The following is a 10,109-nucleotide window of genomic DNA, read 5'->3' as shown; positions in this document are numbered from 1 at the left end:
TTTTCACTTGAACAGCAGTAACGCCTGGCCCCGAGTGTCGGTGTGTGAACGGGCCGCGGGTCCCGCCCGGCCGAGAGCGGTTACAACTAATTCGTATTTAGAGTGTGGGCGGCGCGCCGCTCCTTAAACGGCGGCGGTGCCGCGGGGGAAAGTTAATAATTGTTATTAATATTCCCGGCGGCGGGGCTGGCAGAGGATTTAACGCGGCTATAAAGCGTGATAAACCCCGGTCCCTCGAGGAGGGAGGTTCCGGCTAGTTCACCCCCTCCCCCCCCCTTCTTCGGGGGCCGCCGCATACTTCACCCCGCGGTCGACCCTGAGAGAGACACTCGCAGCCTCCAGAAACTGGACCCAAGTGGCTGCACTGGAGGCCGCTGCCGGACAGCTACATCATTCCTCTGTACTCCTGCACGGTTTCCTTTGGAAGCCAGTTGCCAAAAAATAAAAAACGAAGATACTGTAACTTTGTAGAACACATGGCTGTGTTTATTTTTTGAATATATGAAATAAGTTTTTCGAGATAAAACTGAGCATTTTTCACGATAATTGGAGCATAATTTTATAAATTATTTGATGTTTCTTTCAAAAAATTTTTTTTTTGTAAACCATGGAAAAGATGACAAAATAGTCAACAATTTAACTTTATTTTGTTCATCGTTCTTATTAATGTGAGGAGGTACTGGGACAACACAAAGCCATAAGTGCAATGGGTAAGAATCCGAACCCATTATTACTGTGAACAATATTTTTTTTTAGAGATACAGGTGTTTTCATGTAAATGAAGAAATTTACGAATATCTGTTGTTATGTTACATGAAAACTTCTGTTTCATTTGCAAAAAAAAATAATACATTGCGGCGTACATTATGACAAGCGAAAATAACTAAGAAAACATAGAATTTTTTAAAAAAAAATCATTATACAGAATTTTAGGGGAAATGAAACTACAGTGCTTCAATTTTTTTTTAAAATTAGTTGACAACAGATAATATAGTATTTAGCTTAACAAGTATTTTTTGTATTTTTTAGTTATACGTCTTGGCGCTAGGTTATTTCTCACATTCGCCTGGGCTGTTGCACAGAGATGTCGGGTATTCGTCTCAAGTGTATATGCTGAAACGAAACTTGACTTACAGGTTTTTCGCTCAAGCAATAGCTGAAACGTAATCGCAGCTATTGCATTAGGGAAAAAAAATTGCAAACGGGTTTCTGCAGTTGTTTATGCATGAAATCGGCCTTGGTCTGCGTTTTTTTTCCACTGTCATGTTTGCGTGCCCCAGCCAGGAGATTCTGAGTAACATGCAAGCAATGTCGTGTTGGATGTCCGTCGCCGAGACATTTATGTTTGACTCCTCAGCAGCTGTTCTTGCAAAATTAAGTGAAAAAAATGTTCATTATAGGGCGTAATGAATCGCTGAGAGAATAGTCATATTAGTGAAGGAAGATATAAATAAATATAACATAGCTACTTGTTGAGCAGCTTTAAAAGAAATTCGCTAAAATTACATTTCAGACGGTTACGTAAATTTCACATTTTGGTAGTGTACGAGAAGAAATTGTGTAAATCCAAACAAATGTTTCTAGAAAACCAATTCGTTCTTCAAGCTTCAATTAAAATACAAGAATAATGGTATTTTATTTTTTAATAAATAACGTGTTATGTTGTACATTTGGACGTGTGTGTGAAATTACGCAAATACTAATGTTAAGTTAATTGACCTATTTTTATCACGACATTTAAATTATATATATACACACATTTTATTTACTTGATGATTAAAAGGTAATGAAATTTTAAAAAAGTCACTCTGAAGTAGGCCTATACAGTCTTCATTACAGCTATGATCTACGAAAGTATACTTTTGTAATTAGTTCAAATTGACATGTTAATTGTTTTTGTGAATTTACTAAATGATGCAGTGAAATTAACTAGCATTTGTGGTGAGTTTACACATGCAATGCGTAGTAAATTTATATACCATGGAGTAAAAATACACCAACATCTGGCATCTGCCTCAAAGTAATGTATTAATAAATTATTTCATGCATGGCTGCTCTGTGATGTGACCAGGGTAGTTTTAAGCACAGAACTCGCAGCAATGTGCGTCTACAGCGCAAGGCGAAACACACACACCAGCCTAAGGTAGTTGCTGGACTGCAGTGCACCGCGTATGAATCCCGGCTACAATGCTTAAGTTATCTAGCTTTCGACTAGACTTCTGCAAGTAGATACTCTGGGTGTGGGAGGAAAAGACGTAACAGCGCCCACCCCTTCACCAGTGTAAAGTATCCCCATTTCCAAAGGTTATTACAACGTCAGCTGAGTCAAACAGATGGAAACACAGCCCACATCCAATCTCTACCATAATTTAAGCACATGCTTCCTATAACATCTATATATTTTTTTCTATGTCTATTTAATCAATAAATTAATCACGTGTGATTTGAGTTATTACTATTGTCTGCATGTTCAGTGAGTTATTTGTACGTTCTTTAAATGATCCTTGCAATGGTGATGACTGTATTGAAACATTTTTATGGACATAGCCATTGCTGGTCTTCACTGTAGTCTCAGAGGAGCCTTGTCATACTGTGTTTGTCTGTGCTGTCGTCGTTGTGTTGCCAGAACACGTGGGTTCGTCTGTTTGGCACTGTTTTGGCCAAGGTTGTTGTATGTTTTTGTTTTCTGTTCTTTTTACAACTGTCTCGGCGTTGTCAGCTCTTTATGTTCGTCTGTACCGTGATATATGTTTTCTGACTTATGCCTTCCACAGATTTCTTTGTGCTGTTTTTTCATCGGCTGATTATAGATTGTTTTTTTCTTTGTGTTTATGTAGTCATCTTTACTGTCCATTCTTGTGGTTTCTCTATGACATACAGTGAAAACCAGCAATGGCGTAGTCCATAAGAGTGTTTGTACAGCATCTTTACTCGGTTCCCCCCCCCCCTTTTTCTCTTCTTGTTTTCCATCCGTCGCTCTCTTCACAGTATTTGCAGTTAAGAAGACAATCACGACCTGAAACACGACCAAACATTCCCACTTCTCTACAGCCGCAAACATCGTTTCCTTGCATGCTCATTTCTGCATGACCATGCGTATGGATCTCTGTCCTGACACAAATTTAGGTCGCTTTCTGTCTCGGGCCATTATTGATTACACTCATAGTTTTAGAGTAGGTTGGGGGAAAACCCATTTATAGCTCATTATGATACTGAGGTTAACCGAACTCACTACATTGGAGTCCAGACAATCCGAAATGATTGTACCCAGACTCTTTTCGGGTTAAAGATTTTTTCGGATTAAGCGAAATCATATAATTATATCAGTACATTGTCTACCTATGAATTTTATTGTAATTTTTCGAATCCTACTTTAAGTATATGTATTATTGAGTATCACTGAGGTTTTATTGTAACCTTAGTTCTTTTTTCAGTTTCGGATTAAGCGGACTTTCAGATTACCGAAGTTCAGAATATCGGGACTCCACTATTTTGGACCTGCCATACGAGGTAGTGTCGGTTGTTTCACAAATATGGTGCAAAATGCGATGCTAGCGCTCCTGGTGGTTTGGTATAGACCTCTATCTCCTGGATAGTTATATAAATATAAGGTATTATTTCGTTTGCAATCATCAAATGCAGTGTTTCAAGAAACTAACTTAATTTAGGTTCGCGGCGTCAATTTTATAGCCCCGTGGGTTTTCGTCCAATTGTGTCGTCCACTGCGTTACTTTTTGTTGACTCATGTATCTAACGAAGAATGCCCATTGAAATTCACTCATCCGCTGGTAAACACATTCCCCAATGATGATTATGATACTCGTGACAATGATCATGATATACATTAATTGTGCCTCGTAGCACTAGGATGCAACCCTCCCCGCGTTCTAAGGCTTTCTAAGCGTCGGGCTGCAACTGCCTACCGAACTGATAGAGCAATGACTAAGTCTTCAACCTTGCGGGAAAAAAAAGTTTTCAACTTGGAAGATCATTAATCTTACAGTGAATGGAACCAGAAAATTTCAATCCTGACATTCTGGCAACCAAATCAAACAGTAGATTATAAAGATAACATAACGTCGCTTAGCTAACATCACCGTCCAATTAACATTTCAGCAACTTTACAGGAGGGTCAAAAAACCGTTTAGTATGTATTTATTTTAAAACAACATTTCGAATAATTTTCTTACTATCAAGCAAGGGCAACCAACCTCCTGTTACCTCAGCATGAAGCCCACTGAAGTTGGTAAGTCTGCATGGTGTATTTAGGCGGTTCCACTTATGCGCGATTATGCTGCTTTCTCTGGGATTTTTTTTCCGTGAGAAAGTATCGGTAGATTCGAAACGTCCGCTGTGGCGTGTCTTATTCTTAGATTGCAGTGTGCAGTTAAATGGGCGTTTACTGTTTCTTTCCAATGCAAGATTCCTGTCCTTGTTGCGGCGTGCTCTGTTGCCAGACGCACACGAGGATCTTAAAGGTTTTAGACGCAAATTTAGAATGTAATGATTTTTTTTATAATGTACTTAAAACATTCGAATTCTAAAAGAAAATATCGGAATACGAATTTTCGAAATATATATTCTTGTTGCTTTTCATCAAAAATATAATCTGAAAATATTAAATATTTACTTCTAAGGAAACGTAACTGAAAGACGTCATCTTGGTTTCAAACATTTTTATCATCAATTTTTTAAACCTTTTAATATTAAAAATTTTGGCTCCGTTTGACCATGGAGCATAGTTAATGGAATGCCTTGTTATTCATAGTGACTGACAGTTACAAATATTATCTCATGTGAAATAATAATTGGTGTTTAGAATTTATAATATTTTTCTCTTTTCAGAATGTATTTAACTTTAATAATAGTATCAAAATCTACTGCTTTATGGTCTTAGAAAAAATTCAAACAATAAAATTAAAATATACTAAAACCTGTTACAAATCAAAGATAGAATACAATTGTAATGTTAACCAGCCGGGTGGCATCAATCTGGCAACACTGTTAGCCATTTACTCCGTACTGCAATCTACGCGTGAGACGGACAATAGTGTGCGTTGGAACACTCGGAAACAAAAAGTCAATTCCGTTTAAATGTCAGTTAGGTGGTATTTTTTGCTAAGCGAGAATTTAAGATGATTTTTTTTTTTGGGGTATGTATGCACAATCTGGCCTTTATGGTCTCTCTCGAGCTTGAGAAACACGACATTGCTGTATCAGAATAAAGATCTTCTAATCGTCCTGCTTTTTATAATTTTTTACGCAAGCAAAAAGGATAACTTTGAAGCATCTGAACAAATATCACGCCCAACGTTTAATCTCGGTTTCATTTCAGGTAGCTGGCCAAAAGAAATTTCTTCCCCTTTCTCTCTCCTAAAACGGAAGCAAAAAATTTGGTTTCGGAAAATACAACTAAGCCGTCGGACTCTGAAGCTAAAAGATAACAGATAATTTGCCGCTTTGCTCGGAGTGGAATTTAAATCTTTTCAAGCGGAAAATAAAAGAGGGGAGACAAAAAGAAGAAAAAAACTTCTGAAAATGTTTTTACCGTCCGTAGAGACAATTATCTGCATTATTGAGATTAAAAAGTATTATTCTTAATGAATGTGCTGAAGTTTATTAACCAAAATTTTTTCGGGGAAATGCATTTTTAAAACTCATTTTTAAAACGGAAAGTTAAGTGCCAATTGTTGCTCTTTCTGCACATGGCATAGGCGTACCCAGGGGGGGTTTTTGGGGGTTGAAACCCCCCCCCCCCCCCCGAAAAGTCTTGGCGACCATTCCCGTCTCAACTGCAACTCTGGAGAGGACATTTTCTTGCTTAAGAAGATTAAAATCATATCTGCGGAACACCATATCTCAGGACAGACTGAATGGATTGGCCTTACTGAATGTCCACTACAACATCCACATCGACCCGGAGAATGTGGTTACGGAATTTGCCAAAAAAAAATAAAATAATAATAATAATAGAAGAATTCTTCTGTAAAACGTTTGGAGGCTTAAAAAAGTTTATTGTAAACAATTATTTTTTGGTGTTTATGGAGTTTTTCTTAAAAAAACAGAAGCCCCCTTCCCCAACCCCCCCCCCCCCGAAAAAAAATCCTGGGTACGCCTATGGCACATGGGCATAGTTATTTCTAGTTAATCATCACCCAACACAATACAGAACAAAGTTACACTTAGATACACAATTAAACACTTACAGATGAAATACAAACAGCTAAAAACGCCATTACAATTTTTTTCAGCGTGTAGAATGTTATGAACAATGTATTTCCTGCTTGATGTTAAGTTCGACTCCCAAACGCAAGACGTGAAACGAATAAAACCGTGCTTCGTGGTTTCAATGATATTTCGGTGCAGAAAGTGACTAAATTTTTATTAAAACTCACAGTTTGAATGTCGCGATGTTATCACTTTCGTGTAAGTTTCTTTAAAAATACTCTGCAGTAATGGATGTGGAATAAAGGAGCCCAGAAGTTGTAACTTGTTAAAAGTGCTTTAATACTGTTTAAGCAGATAGACGAGGCCAAAACAATTGCCGGCGGTAGTAAAACAGGGATGTTCTCCGCACAGCGATGTTACGAAATGCCAAGCATTTAACCAAAATGTAGCACTGATAAAGAGGGTTAAAAATGAGCAATTTCGAAAGATTATGTAGGTAAGATAATATGTTCTATACACTCAGTAGCAAAGTATACTTGAAGCGAATGTAAACCTACTTTACTTTAATGAAGAGCCAGAAGTTCTATTTAAAGGACCTGGACAACTCTAAGGTTTAATGTTCATTGACAAGCAGTGTGACTGAATTTCAGTATATTTCGTACTTCAAGCATTATAATACAGTGATTTAAATGTTCTTGATTTATTTTTTATGTAAAATACAACTTTCCCGCCATAAAAAAAAACATATTCTGGGGTTGAAATAAAGAATGCTTGAAAGCAAAGAAGTGGAGAAAAAAAGGGGATTATTGGATATTCGTTGGCATAACTGAAAATCAAATGATTGTTCCAGTGGTGATATAGTGCCTGATACGGATTCGTCAGTCGCTCGCTACATACTAACTCGAGTTCAGCGAATTCTGTTTCACTGGTTAAAATTACGTCAGCTAGAAAGTAGTTATCAGTAATAGTCGTGAGAATAACAAAAAAAAAATTTATTAGTTGTAAAGAATTGAAATTTGTGGTGGGGAACGGGACCTTTTCGAAAATATGAATTGTTTCACAGGAATAATAAACGTTCCGTAGGGCCTAACTATCAGGATAAGTGAAATTATGAAGACATTCTATTTTTTTTTCCAGGCAAGGTCATTTATAAATGCGGCAGAGAGTCTCTCCACTATCCAGAACAATACTTAGTCCTCCGAGGAAATGATTGTGCATATTGTTGGTATTGTTTGAAAGAGGGAAGTTTGACCTGATCCACAGGAAATGTTTTTTTTTTTCTTTCAGAATTCCACGACCGTCATTGCCATTTCATGGAAATAAGTGTATTTTGAGAGACATCATTCAATGAAATTTACTTCTGAACGTTGTGACGTCTAGAGTGCAGAAGAATGTCGTGTGTTTGGTCCGGACTGCGTGCGCGCGCGCCAGGGCTTCAGGGCTTCAGGGCTTCAGGGTCGACGGGAACACGAGGACGTGGAAGATGACGGCCCCTTCGGCGTCACTCCCGGGCGTCGCGACGCCGACGGTCGGGGCGGTGGTTGCTTCGCGGACGAGCGCGACAAAGTTGAGCGGGGCGCTATCTGTCACGACGGCATTATCCCGCGGCATACTCCAGATTAGTTCCCGGGACTTAAGGGGGGAGGGAGGGTAGGAGGCGCGGCCGTAATCTGCGCGAGGACCAATAAGGCCACGTCCTTAACGAGCGGCGGCTCTCTAACAAAAGGGGGATTAATTACCGCGCGGCAGAGTGGCTGCACGCAGGTTTAGGCGGCGGGGAAGTTCAAGTGGATTTATCGCTCCGGCCGTTAGCCGGGGGTTTGAGCCGGGGGAGGGGGGGTGGTCACATCTCGGGCGCAGACGTCATCGACTGCGTGCGTGCCTCGCAAGTCCCGTCGTAAAGTCCTCCTCTTCCCCCCCTTTCCACAATCGTCGTCATCCCACTTCGCGTTGAGCCTGCCCTCGCAACAGCGCGATGTACTTACTCTAAGCGCGGTATTCCAAGACGCGCGGGCAAGACAGCGAACAAGACAGCGAACCCATTAATTAATCTTAGATTCCATTGAATACCCTTGTAAGTGAAGGATTATTTTCAATGCATTTTCAAATCACCTATCCCTCTTATATGTGCAAATCTCACTTGTGACGACACAACCGTAACCTAACTCGCGGGACGTATTCCAGAACGTGTCCGAATCCCAGTAAGGAAACAAATCGGCAACAGTTTCAATAAACGTTGTCCTGCTCGGGGCTGGAAACTGGTTTCAACGCATTCAAACGAATGTTTCGTAACCATCGATGCAATTGTTACGGCAAAAATACTATCTATATATTTACATACACACACACACGCACACACGCGCGCACACACACACACACACACACACACACACACACATATATATATATATATATATATATATATATATATATAGCAGCACTGCCGCACAAAACTAGAACCGTCTTTCTGATTTTCTTAAGTTACTTTTTAGGTTACGATAATTTCTTTCAATGGCCGTTAAAGTGTACAGAATGTACTCCAGGATAGTTTCACTATCATAAAGTTCCATTCGGCACACCAACACGCTTGGTAGGTCATCCCGGTGATCAGGAAAATGTCTGTATACGAGTTAACGGCCCATGACGGTGACGCTGCCCTAGTTGCCGCCGAACACGTGAGCTCTGCGCTTGCGCGGGGTTTGGGCAACAGATCGGCAAAGGATAGGACACCGGAATCCGTTCCCTAAAAACAAGGGATTGGATCCTATCGTGCACTATGAATACGGTTAGAGTAGCTACAGGTGTAGCATATTCAACACCTGAACCCTTATTTTTGTGTTTTGGAATATCAACCTTAGAGTAAACTGAACTATTTTTGCCGTTCCTTAGCTGCTGCAAGCTAAAGCAAATTTCTAAAATATTCCAAGATGGCGAACCAGCTCGTTCGTCCATGAACTGTGCTTGAAAGCGAGCGGTGACGGCAATACCGGACTCCTACATGCAAATGAAGACTAACGTCTGCTAGTTCTGGCCGGCGAGTCCCCTCTGCGACTTCGGCCCACCTTCGTGTGAAGCAGGGGTGACCACCCCTCCCCGCCCCCAGGGGAGAACACGTCACAGGAGGTCACGTGACCAATGCCCCCTTGTGGAAGGGGCAAGTTCGGGCGAGGCATAACCTCTTAGTCATCTTCAGGGGTCGTCGGGGAGACTTTGAGGCATATGCACGAACATCCCCCCCCCCCTTTTCCCTATCCTCTTACTTCCACGTCGGCGGACCAATCGGAGGACCGTCTACGAGATAAACAACAGCTAGTCGTAGCACTAAGAACACCAAGCACGTTTGCGAAATGAATACCATGGGACTCGAATTCTGGTTTCATTGTTTCACGAAGCTAAACTAACTGGCCAAATTAGTTTTGATTTTAAACTGAAAATTGTTGGGCTCCCTAGCAACAGTTTTGTGTGTGTGTGTGTGTGTGTGTGTGTGTGTGTGTACACACACACCTTTTTTTCCCCCGTGAAATGTTTGGTTATTTTCTAGTTTCGTGATTGTTACTCTGGAAAAGCTGTAACAAAATATCTCAGTGCATATTAAGCTAATGCCCTATTTATTGTCTTCGCTCCACAATCTAAGTGGATGGCTCATATCCGCATTGTTAAGTTGGTACAGCATAAATTAAAAATCAAAACTTGGTTGCAGTTTTGTCCTGCGCTTATGGAAGTTCTCCAGAGTCGCTTCATTTATGCGATTTAAATATTCAAAGCACTGAGTTGCAAAGCTAATCGATGTTTTCACGCGCGCCGGTTGTAAGCTGTCTGCGAAACTGCTTACAGGGCCGTGATGCACCGTGGCTCAAACGGCTCGCTTTTACAACAGTCTGTGTGTCTGAACAGACTTGGCGAGGGCTTCGTTCGTCATCGCTGCTTCATGAATATTCGTG

Source organism: Bacillus rossius (genome assembly GCF_032445375.1).
Source record: "Bacillus rossius redtenbacheri isolate Brsri chromosome 4 unlocalized genomic scaffold, Brsri_v3 Brsri_v3_scf4_2, whole genome shotgun sequence".
Lineage (NCBI taxonomy): Eukaryota > Metazoa > Arthropoda > Insecta > Phasmatodea > Bacillidae > Bacillus > Bacillus rossius.
Note: the sequence above shows the minus strand (reverse complement) of the source record.